We start from the raw sequence: 12701 nt of genomic DNA on the forward strand, positions 1-12701 counted from the left end.
ATTTGGTACTCAATGCCTTGAATTGGCTCTGTGGTGAAGCCGTCTGGGTCACACTGTGACCTCTATTAACGAAGAAGTTTACAGCCCTCAGAGAACTAGTAGAGGAACAATTGTCTCTACAACACATCTGCCCCTCCTGCACTCCATTGGAACACCCCTGTGTTTGCTATAAAAAAGAGCTCAGGGGTATAGAGACTATTGTAAGATTTGAGGGTAATTAACAGAACCATGCAAGTCTGGGGCTCTCTGCAAAGAGGGCTACCCCACATCTCAGCCATTCCTGCCAACGGTTCCTCTATTAGCAATAGACATAAAAGACTGCTGCCTATCCCTCTCAACCTCCGGGAACTGTGAACACTTTTTATTCTCTGGCCCAGCCTCACAATATGAATGGATTGTTCTTCCCCAGGGAATGGCTAACAGTCCTACCATTTGTCAGAATGCTGTAGCAAGTGCATTAAAAACCTTATTTAGACAAAGAACTCAACATATACCATTATATGGATGACATCTTAGTATGGGGTGATGTTTCTACCTCCCTCTCCCAACTTAAGGACAGTTATACCTTCCCTACCTGCCTTAGGCTTCAAAATAGTCCCTCACAAATCAACTTATTCTTTCCATTGGAATATTTAGGAACATGGATCTCCATTACTATCAATATGCCCCCTTAACTCATCTCCTCCTTCCCTCAAAAGTTAATTCTCACCTCTCTCCAGAGCTTTGTGGGCAACCTCAATTGGCTTTGACCTTGGCTCCTTCTTCCCACAAGCATACTTCAACCCCTCTTTAACCACCTGAAAGGAGATTAAAGTCTCTCCTCTCCAAGAACACTGTCCCCAGAAGTAGTTCAAGCTCTAATTCTGTCAATTCAGCTCTAAAATATATGGCTCTTGCTAGGTATGACCCAAACAATACCTGTACATCTCCTTATCTTTAACTCCTCCCCTACACATGTAGGAGCCCTTTACAAACCTCAGGAAGTGCTAGAATGTCACAATGATTTAGTGTACCCCCAAATTTTAAATGAAGTGGATACATTCACTAGCATGATTAAATATGGCAAGGATAGAGCCCTACAAACCCTCGGAAACAAACCTGAAATTCTTGTCACCCCCTTTTCCCCTTCTCTGGACGTTCCATGTCTAATTAAAAATCATTCCCACTTTGCTATCAGCTTAATAGGATTCCTCAGGGAAAATTGACACCATTATCCTGATGAAAAATGAGCCTCTGCCCTCCCTCTGTTGTGATGGCTACCCCAAACTATTCTCAAGAGATCCTATTGGAGGAACATCCTCAATATTTATGATGGGGAAAGAGGGGAGCTGCAACAGTAATATACTACTTCCCTGAGGATGAACCTCTTATCTTCTGATTGCAAAGAGCTTCCCCACCACTATCCCCAATATAAAGAACTAATAATGCCATTTACCTAGCTCTAAAAAGATGTCAGGGCCCCATTGACCTCTTTTCAGACAGTGTATATGCTGGTCAAATTGCTCCCTTAGTTGTAAAAAAGCATTTGTCAAACTAGGATGCCAACGAATTGTCCCCTCTACTCATACAGGTCTCTGACCTCCTACAGGAAAGAATCTCTCTCATCTATATCCAGCCCATCCTATCTCATAGTCACCTGCCAAGTCTTATATCTGAAGGAAATGCACTCACTTACCAAACTGCCTCAACAGGGACATTCATAGCCTCCAGCAAGCAAGCAGACCAATTTCATTCATGCACACACACAAATCTAAAGGGACTTCATGCTTGCTTCCCTCACATCCCCCTTACTCAGCTCCAAAGGATAATAAAAACATGTGCCTCTTTGCATCCCTCATTACCATCCCAGATTTACATACCATGGGCACCAATCACAGAGGCCTCAAATCCAATGCCTTATGGTAAATGGATGTCATCCATATTCCCCAATTCAGTAGACAATAATATGCTTTTGTCACCATAGATACATATTCATATTTTATATAGGCTACAGCCCAAACAGGTGAAAACTCAAAAAGGCTAATTTACCATATGCTCTCTACCTTTGTGATCATTGGCATTCCTCCTCAGATAAAAACTGATAATGGCCCTACCTTCACTAACTCTCAATTTAAAACCTTCTGCACAGGCTGGTAAATTGCCCATTATATGGGAATTTCCTACAACCCTCAGGAAGAAGGAATAATAGAAAGAAAACCTCAGACTCTGGAAGCCCAATTCCTGAAACAAAAAACAACTACTTATCCTCCTAATGAACAATTAATGATGGCCCTGACTACCCTAAACATATTTAACATCTACAAAAATTCCAAGTACCCTACTATTTCCCTCCATTGGCACACACCAAAATTAGCTCCCCTATCTTAATATGATGGTGAAATCCTTTGGATAGAATTTGGAAGAGACCAGAACTCTTGCTTACAACTGGGAATGGTTTTGCTTGTGCTTTTCCACAGGACCAGCCCAAGCCTCTCTGAGTCCCTGTTAGAAATGTCTGATACCACACACCAACCAAGAAGATGGCCCACCTCTCACTGACAGATCAAGAACCAAGGAGAAAGAAGAGAAGGCAGAGGAGACACCATGTCCAGAAAAACAACAGGAAGACCTGGAAAGACATTCATGACCTGATAGCAGCTGCTCAGGTCATGTGCCTTCCACAAGCCCCCCTCTCTTGTATTCTCTTGCCTGTTTTTGTCATCCTTCATGATAACTCTGCTATGACCCAGCCTCTTGCTAACCTTCCTAACATCTACCATTGGATATTCTATGCTACAGAAAACTACAAGGGACAAAACAAAATTATAAGAAGCCAGGATTTCCCACTTGAAGAATGTCAAACCAGGATTAGATTCCCCTACACCCGGAATCTATCTCCACTCTCTTCAGCCTGTTTCTCTGCTTTTCTTACCAAATCACAGGTGAATGTCTCCAGGCAATCTCCACATATGAAGGTTGCAGATATTGGAGCTGTAGGATGGAATCCAGCAGTTGCAGTGGCACCATGCCCACCAATCTTAAAACTCATTTTCAGCTTTCCATCAATGATCTATGGAATGAACATTGGTGAACTAGAGTCATGGGTAAACTCTGCTCCAATGGCTATGCCAGATACCCAGTAGCTAACCTACACAACTCCCATGAACTTGTCCCTGCCCCTAAATCAGCCTGTACCCATGCAAATATTATCCAACAGGAAAACCAGTCTCAGAAGGAACTACAAGCTACACTCTCCTGGCTACAGTATATTCAATATGCAGCAGATCTCCTTCCTTTAATGACCCTCTCCAATTCCTCCCAATGCTTTTTCTGTGCCTCTTTCTCCTGACTATTATTAACAGCCATTATTACTAACTTTTTCCTTTACGACCTCCATGGACCCATGCCCACAAGGAAAGCACAGGACATTCCTCTCTTTGACCAACCCCTATCTCCTTGCCTTGTAGGGCTCTCCTCAAAACCCCATCTCACTTGTGCCCATGACATCACCATTACCAAATCAGAATGTGTTAACCTTCCTGCCCTCCTCTAGTGCAAAGGCACTACAGATGCTTGTATCAAACCTCAGTTTTAGGGCTCCTGTGCCCCTATGTTTATTGTCCCCAAGGTTTATTTCTACAAACTCGCCTTGCAGATGGGAGGAAGTTAAAAAAGAGAGACCTTCATCCCTCTGCTCATTGGACTAGGCCTTGCTGTTTCACTTGGTGCTACTAGGACTGCTGGAGCAGCCCTTGTCCAAATACAACATCTGCCCTGTAACTTTCAGGACAGGCTTGACCAGGCACTAATATAGAGAGCCTTGAATCTCTTCAATGCCAGATAACCTCTTTAGCAGGAGTTGCTCTCCAAAATCGGAGTGCCCTGGAGTTGTTGACGGCTGAACAGGAAGGAACTTGTATTTTGCTGGGGGAAGAATGTTGCTTCTATGTCAATGAATCTGGGCTGGTAGAACAAGATGTACAAATACTAAAAAAGCTCTGAAGGAACATCTGGGCATGGTATACTCCCAACAATCCTACCCTTTGGTACTCTAACCCCTGAGCTTGGATTCTTCCCCTCCTTGGCCCCATACTAGCCATTGGAGCCTTGCTTCTCTTGGCACCGTGCCTTATTCAGTTTCTAAAGCACCAGATAAGTAGCATTGCAAAGGTAACTACCAATCAGTTCTTGGTTCATTATCAAACTGTTCTCAACATAGGAGATACTTATTCTGATGGCACCTCTCCTTTATAAAAGAAAAAGGGGGAAATGTGTGGCAGTGGGCTGGGAGAGGCAGCTGGATGCTTGGTCAAGCACAGGCCGCAAAACCTGGACCCTAATGGGATGATAGGTGTTTGCCTTTGCTCCTGGGCCCCTGGTTCCTTTCACTCAGCTTCAGCCATCCACACCCCCTTCCACAGAGAAATCTATGGCCATCAGTCATAAGGAAAAGTGCCTCAGGCTCTTCCACATGTAGATGAGGGATCTCCAAGCTCTCATATAAAGCCAATAGGCATTAACTACTGCCAGACCCTGACCCACCCAAAATCTATAAGAGAGACCTATTGGGAGAAGTCAAGGTGTGCAAGAATCATCCCATTGTCTCAGAGTTTCTGTTGCAAGAACTGTAACACTTGGGAAAAAATCTGCTCTCCCAAGGTGCCTTCAGCAACCTCCCCTCTTTGCTAGCTAGCTGGCTTCTCATTGGCCCAGCCTAGACTTACTCAGCAAAGAGAGGTTCAGCACCTGGGAACAACTGAGCAACAATAGTGGAGACATGGGCAGAGGTAGCAGTGGAGGCAGCAGAGGTGATTCTCCCTCCCTGCTCACACTATGTCCCATTGGCCTGGACCCCTGCACCCAGCCAGGCTGGAGATTTTCATGCAAAGCCTTCTAGAACAGGGACCCATAATTCTCAGTTTCTTGTGTACGCAGATGCATCTGAGGACCACAGGGAGTTGAAGACATTGCTGTGTACCTGCACTTTCCCTACCCATCAGACAGAAAGGGGATGATTGAGCCCAGAATAGGCTGAATTAAATGTATCATTTAATTCAGTTCTGTAATTATAAAAGCAAGTCAGAAAATATGTAGGAAGAGTCTATTGATTCTTAGTAAATAAAATTTTTCAATGAAAAAAGATGTGGTTTTTATTGTAGTTTTAATTTTCATTTTTTTCAATGGCTTGTAATTCTTTCCCCAAGATGCTTTTTTATTTTATTTTTATTGGATATTTTATGCATTTATTATTCAAATGTTTCCCTATCAGAACCCCCCTCATCTCATCCTCCCTCACTCTGCTTCTATGAGGGTGCTCCCCATACCATATACCCACTCACAACTCACCACCCTGGCATTCCCCAACACTGGGGAATTGAGCCTTCACAGGAAGGATCAAGGGCCTTCCCTCCCATTGATGCCAGATAAGGCCATTTTGCCTCTTTTAATCCTTCCCTTAACTCCTCAATTGGGGTCCCCATGCTCAGTCCAATGGTTGGCTGTAAGCATCTATCTCTGTATTTATCAGGCTCTGGCAGAGTCTCTCAGGAGACAGCTATATCAGGGTCCTGTCATCAAGCACTTATTGACATCTACAACAATGTCTAGGTATGGTGTTTTTATATAGAATGGATCCCTAGGTGGGGCAATCTCTTTCTTACATGTAGTCAATTTCATCTATTTCTTTTTTATTTTATCAGACATTTTCATTTACATTTCAAATGTTATCCCCTTTCTACCTCTATGAGGATATTTTCCCAACCACCCATTTCTGCCTTCCCACACTGACATTCACCTACACTATTTTTCACCTCTTTGAAATAAGTGTTTTTGACAGGTTGCCAATAGCTTGAGGAAAACTGAGATACTGGACCAGTAGATTGCTTAATGGGTAGGGTTTTTTAAGGTCAAGCCTAATGATATGAGTTTATCCACTAGAAACATTGTGAATGAAGGAGAATCCAAGTCCTGAACATTGTGCTCTGACCTCCACATGTGTGCTGTAGTAAGTTTAAAAAAATCAAGAGGGCGATATGCAAAGGAATGGACATATTAATAGGTATTAAGGAAAAGTTACAGTTACTTCCTATTATTTTTGTTGTTAGCTAAGAAATTATATTTGTGTGGCTACTTCTTTTGAGTTTGTTGGAAGAAGATTACTTTCTTGCTTTTTGGGGGGTATAATTTTCCTCCTGTGTTGAAAATTTCCCTCTATTATTCATTGCAGGAATGGATTTGTGGAAAGATATTGTGTAAATTTGGTTTGTCATGGAATATCTTGTTTTCTACATCTATGGTAATTGAGAGTTTTGCTAGGTATGGTAGCCTGGGTTGGCATTTGTGTTCTCTTATGGTCAGTATGATACTTGACCAGGATCTTCTGGCTTTTCTAGTCTCTGAGGAAAAGTCTGATGTAATTCTACTAGGTTTGCCTTTATACATTTCTTGCCATTTTTCCCTTACTGCTTTTAATACTCTCTCTTTGTTTTGTGCATTTGCTGTTTTATTATGTGATTGGAGTAATCTTTTTATGGCCTAGTCTATTTACAATTCTGTAGGCATCTTGTATGTTCATAAGCATCTTTTTCAAGGTTAGGGAAATTTTGCTCTATAATTTTGTTGAAGATATTTACTGACCCTTTAAGTTGTGAATCTTCACTCTTATATACCTATTATCCATAGGTTTGGTCTTCTCATTTTCCTAGAATTCCTGGATGTTTTGGGTTAGGAGCTACTTGCATTTTGCACTTTCTCTGATAGTTGTGTCAATATTTTCTATGGTATCTTCTGTACCTGAGATTTTCTCTTTGATCTTTGTATTCAGTTGCTGATGCTTGTGTCTATGACACCTAATCTCTTTCCTAAATTTTCTTTTCTTTTGACCTCCATACTTGTGCCATGACCATAACCCATAATGTAATTGTACTATATATTATATGATATAATGGCTTTATGTGAACTTGACATAAGTTATCTTAAAGGAGGGACCCTCAATTCAGAAAATGCTTTTTTAGGATCTGCAGATATGGCATTTTCTTTTCCTTTCTTTTATTTTTTTATTATTACCTTGATTTTTTTACAGTCCAGTCATTATGCCCCTCAAGATCCACCTTTCCACAATTCCTCATCTCATTCTTCCTCCTCCAGTTTCAGAAAAGATGTCTCCAATCGCCAACCCCACAACCCTCCAAAATATCCACAGCCTGGCATTCACACTCCCTGGAGATTCAAATCTTTTGAGGGTTACATGAATCTTCTCTCACTGAAGCCAGACTAGGCAGTTCTCTGTTGTATATGTTTGTATTGGGGTCCTTGTACTAACTAGTATATGCTGCTTGTATCTAGGTTGCTGGTCTGTATCTGAGTCACCTCCCAATGTTCAGGTTAGTTGGGACTGCTGGTGTTTCTATGGTGTTGCCCTCCTCCTCAGCTTCTTCCAGCATTTCTCTAATTCAACCACAGGGGTTTTCAACTTCAATACATTAATTGGGTGTCGACATCTACATCTGTCTCATTCAGCTGCTTGTTGGGCCTCTCAGAGGACAGCCATGCTAGAACTCTGTCTGTAAAGACACATAGCATCAGTAATAGTATCAGGCCTTGGAGCCTCTCCTTGAGATGAATCTCAAGTTGGACAAGACAATGGACCTCCTTTTTTCCATTTTCCCCATTTTTATCCCTGCACTTTTTTAAAAATAAGCAATTCTGGATCAGAGGTTATAACTGTGGAATGGCAAGATCATCCCCCACTTGATGTTTTTTCTTTGACTGGAGGTGAACTCTACAAGTTCCCTCTCCCCAGTGTTGGGCACTTCATCTAAGGTCCCTCCCTTAGACTCCTGACATTCTTTCACATCCCAGGTCATAGGTACATTCTAGAGGGTCCTCCCACCTCTATGGATATAAAAACACATAGCATCAGTAACAATATCAGGCCTTGGAGCCACTTCTTGAGATTGATCTCAAGTTGTACAAGTCACTGGACCTCCTTTTTTACAGTCTGAGGGCCAGCAGAAGGAATGGAAATATTGCATATTTTTATTCCTTCTGCTGGCCCTCAGGGCTTTACTCCTATTCACCCCCTCAATATCTCATCATGTTTCACTTTTCCCTTTCCCTCTCCTCTCCCATGTAGTTCCCTTCTTTCCTCTACCCCTATGATTTCTTTCTTCTCCCTTCAAAGTGCAACTGAAAGATACTCAAGTGCTCTGGCTTGCTAACCTTCTTAAATAATGTAGATTACATTCTGCATATTCTCTATTTTCTGGCTATTATCTACTTATTAGTGAGTTCATACCATGCATAAACTTTTGGGTCCGAGTTACCTCACTCAGCATAATATTTTCTACAACCAACTATTTGCTTAAAAACTCATATGTCCTCTTTCTTAAGAGCTTAATAATATTTTATTGTGTAAATTAAATACATTTTCTGTATCCATCCTTCTGTTGTGGAATATCTGTGTTGAATCCAGCTTCTGGCTGTCGCAATAAGGCTGCTGTGAACATAGTGTAGCTCATGATCCTGTGGCATGGTGGGTCACTTTTTGGGCATATGCATAAGTGTGGTATAGCTTGATCTTCAGGTAGATTTATTTCCAATTTTCTGAGGAACCTCCCAATTGATTTTAGATTGTTTTTTCTAGATCCCAATCCCATACTAATGTAGAAGTGTTTCTCCTTCTCCATGTCCTCCTCAACACATGCTGTCACTTGAGTTTTTATCTTAGCCATACTGATTAATGTAAGGAGAAATCCCAGGGTCTTTGTGATTTGCATTTCCCTGATCACTAAGGACTTTGAACACTTCTGTAAGTGCTGCATTGGCATTTCAGACTCTTGTAAATTCTTTGTTTAGCTCTATACCCATTATTTGATTGGATTTTTTTTGGGGGGGGTTGAGTTCTTTATATATTTTTAATATTATCTCTTCCTCAGATGTGGAGTTAGTGAAGATCTTTTCCCAATCCATAGTTTGCCTATTTATCCTATTTACTATGTCCTTTGCCTTAAAGCTTTTCAGCTTCATGAGGCCCCACTTATCAATTCTTGATTGTCAGGAGCCAAAATTGGGCAAGATAATAACTAGAAGATGACCTTCCTGAGGTGGCTTGCTTCATATTATTGTACAATCTTTGACAAGTTCTCCCTGATTTGGCAAGGCTTTTAGGGAACTGATTTTAGGAAAGAGACCTGTTATCAGTATGTCACCAGTTAATTGCACTTAAAAAATAACCGACTTTCTCTTATGGAGAACACATTCCAAGAGGTTATGAAATAATTAACCAAAGGTCACAAAAAGGGAGCTAACTATTTATTATAGGTGCTAAGATAAAAGATAAAATATTGACAGGGTTTATCTATACAAAACTTCACTAATAACTTAGTTATAGTTTTAAAGTTTTTGTGAACCTAAGGAGCTGTGACAGGTCATGGATGTTTAGCTAGATAATTACTCCTAATAGATGTGCAAGTAAACATTCTCTGTTATAAACTTCTATTTCAATTTATGATTTATTTTGTGTATGTTTGTGTGTGTGAACTTGTGATAAAATTTGTAACATCTGATTATGTATTTTCTTTTTTTGAGATTAAGATTCTTTTTGAGGGTCTGGGCCTGAACACTGAGCAGATCACGGGTGGCAGGTCTTCATCCAACCTCACAAAACTCAGAGAAAGCCAGATTCCCAGGAGCTCTAATCTGGGCAGTATCTCAGGTAAGGAAAAAGCAACACTCGCCCCAAACAGGAAGTAACTGGGACCCACTGCGACCCAGGAATTCACTCCTGGGCCAGAGCACTGGTTCATTCTGGTCTGGGCCCGAGCACAGAGTGGATCCCAGGAGGCAGCTCTGTACCAAACCTCACAAAACCCAGAGAAGGTAGGGCTCCCAGGAGCTCTAACCTGGGCACTATCTCAGGTAAGGAGACAGCACTATTAGACTCAAAGGAGTAACCAGGACTCACAGGGATCCAGGAATTTACTCCTAGCCCAGAGCACTGGTTTCTCCCTATCTCTGCCTGAGCACTGAGCAGATCATTGTCCTCAGCTTTATCCCCAGCAGCAACACCCATCCCAAACAGTTCTGACACAACCAAGATAATAGGAAAGACAAGGATAGAGTCAGAGACAGCTCAGGTCGCACCAAGGAGATCCAGAGGGTGAAAGGCAAGCACAAGAACACAAGCATCAGAAACCAAGGGTACTCAACATCATCAGAAACTAGTTCTCCCACATTAGCAACCCTGAACTCTCCATATCACCAGAAAAGCAAGAGTCAGATCTAAAATCACTTCTAATGACAATGATAGAAGACTTTAAAAAGGACATAAATAATCCTCATAGAAATTAAGGAGAACACAGGTAAACAGTTGGAAGACCTTAAAGAGTAAACACAAAACTTCCTTAAAGATTTACAAGAGAACACAATCAAACAGGTGAAGGAATTGAACAAAACCATCCAGGACATAAAATGGAAGAAGAAACAATAAAGAAATCACAAAGGGAGACTACCCTGGAGATAGAAAACCTAGGAAAGAAATCAGGAATCATAGAGGCAAGCATCATCAACAGAGTACAAGACAAGAGATAAAAGAGAATCTCAGGTTCAGAAGACACCATAGAAAATATTGATACAACTCTCAAAAAAATTCAAAATGCAAAAAGTTCTTAACACAAAACATCCAGGAAATACAGGATACAATAAGAAGACCAAACCTAAGGATACTGGGTATAGAAGAGAGTGAAGATTCCCAACTTGAAGGGCCAATAAATATCTTCAACAAAATTATAGAAGAAAACTTCCTTAACATAAAGAACCAGATGCCCATAATCATACAAGAAGACTGCAGAACACCAAATAGACTAGACCAGAAAAGAAATACCTCCTGTTACATAATAATTAAAACACAAAATGCACAAAACAAAGAAAGAATTTAAAAGCAGTAAGGGGAAAAGGCCAAGTAACATATAAAGGCATACCTGTTAGAATTACAACAGACTTCTCACTAGATACTATAAAAGCCAGAATATCCTAGACAGATGTCATGTAAACCCTAAGAGAACATAACAGTCAGCCCAGGCTACTATACCCAGAAAAACTCTCAATAACCATAGATGGAAAAACCAAGATATTCCATGACAAAACCAAATTTACACAATATCTTTCCACAAACCTAGCACTACAAAGCATAATGGCAGTAAAGCTCCAATACAATGAGGGCAATTATACCCCAGAAAGAGCATGAAAGTAATCCTCTTCCAACAAACCCAAAAGAAGATAACCACATAAGCAATGCCTCCATGATTAACAAAGATAAAAGGAAGCAACAATCTCCTTTCCTTAATATCTCTTAAGATCAATGGACTCATTTCCCCAATAAAAAGACATAGGCTAAAAAACTAGACACTCAGACAGGACCCAGAATTTTGCTGCATACAGGAAACCCACCTCAGTGACAAAGACAGACACTACCTTAGAGTAAAAGGTTAGAAAACAATTTTTCAGGCAAATTCTCCTAAGAAACAGGCTGGAGTAACCATTCTAACAGTGAATAAAATCAACTTCCAACTTAAAGCTATCTAAAAGAATAAAGAAGGACATTTCATACTCATCAAAGAAAAGTCAACCAACATGAACTCTCAATTCTGAACATCTATGCGATAAATGAAAAAACACCCACTTTTATAAAAGAAACCTTACTAAAGCTCAAAGCACACATTGCACATCACACAATAATAGTGGGAGACTTTAACACCCCACTCTCAGTATCAGACAAATCATGAAAACAAAAACTAAAAAGAGATGCAGTGAAACTAGCAGAAGTTATGTAACAAATGGACTGAACACATATTTATAGAATATCTCACCCTAAAACAAAAGATTATACCTTTTTCTCAGCACCTCATGGTACCTTCTCCAAAATAGACCATATAATTGGTCACAAAACAGGCCTCAACGGATACAGAAAAAATGAAATAATCCCTTGCAATCTATCAGAACATAATGGTCAAAGGCTGGTCTTCAATAACAACAAAGACAATGGAAAGCCCACACTCACATGTAAATTGAACAACACTCTACTCAATAATAATGTGGTCAGGGAAGAAATAATTAAAAAAATTAAAGCCTTTTTAGAATTTAATGTAAATGAAGACACATCATACCAAAACCTATGGGACACAATGAAAGCAATGCTAAAAGAAAAACACATAGCTATATGTGCTTAACAAAGAAAGTGGAGAGAGCATACACTAGCAGCCTAACAACATACCTGAAAGCTCTAGAACAAAAAGAAGCAAATACACCCAAGAGGAGTAGACGGGAAGAAATAATTAACCTCAGGGGTGAAATCAACCGAATAGAAACAAAAAGAACTATGCAAAGAATCAATAAAACAAGGAGCTGGTTCTTTAAGAAAATCAACAAGATAGATAAACTCTTACCCAGACTAATCAGAGGGCAGAAAGACTATATCAAAATTAATAAAATCAAAACTGAAAAGGGTGACATAACAACAGAACCTGAGGAAATTCAAAAAACCATCAGATCCTACTATGAAAGCTTATACTCAACAAAATTGGAAAATCTGGATGAAATGGACAATTTTCTAGACAAATACCAGTTACCAATGTTAAATCAGGAGCAGATAAACCATCCAAACAGTCCCATAAACCTGAAAAAATAGAAGCAGTCATTAAAAGTCTCCCCACCAAAAAAAGTCC

General features: G+C 40.3%; 1 long non-coding RNA gene across 2 annotated transcripts in view; it reads left to right on the forward strand.

Annotated features, from left to right (window-relative positions):
* LOC143440264 (uncharacterized) overlaps positions 1-9697 on the forward strand; it is a 29831-nt gene extending 20134 nt beyond the window's left edge. For both annotated transcript variants that reach the window (XR_013108055.1, XR_013108056.1), the window contains exon 3: positions 9568-9697. This is a non-coding gene — a long non-coding RNA (uncharacterized LOC143440264). The remainder of the gene's footprint in view (positions 1-9567) is intronic.
* Positions 9698-12701: the final 3004 nt, after the last annotated feature.

Source organism: Arvicanthis niloticus, chromosome 29, assembly GCF_011762505.2.
Source record: "Arvicanthis niloticus isolate mArvNil1 chromosome 29, mArvNil1.pat.X, whole genome shotgun sequence".
Taxonomy (NCBI): domain Eukaryota; kingdom Metazoa; phylum Chordata; class Mammalia; order Rodentia; family Muridae; genus Arvicanthis; species Arvicanthis niloticus.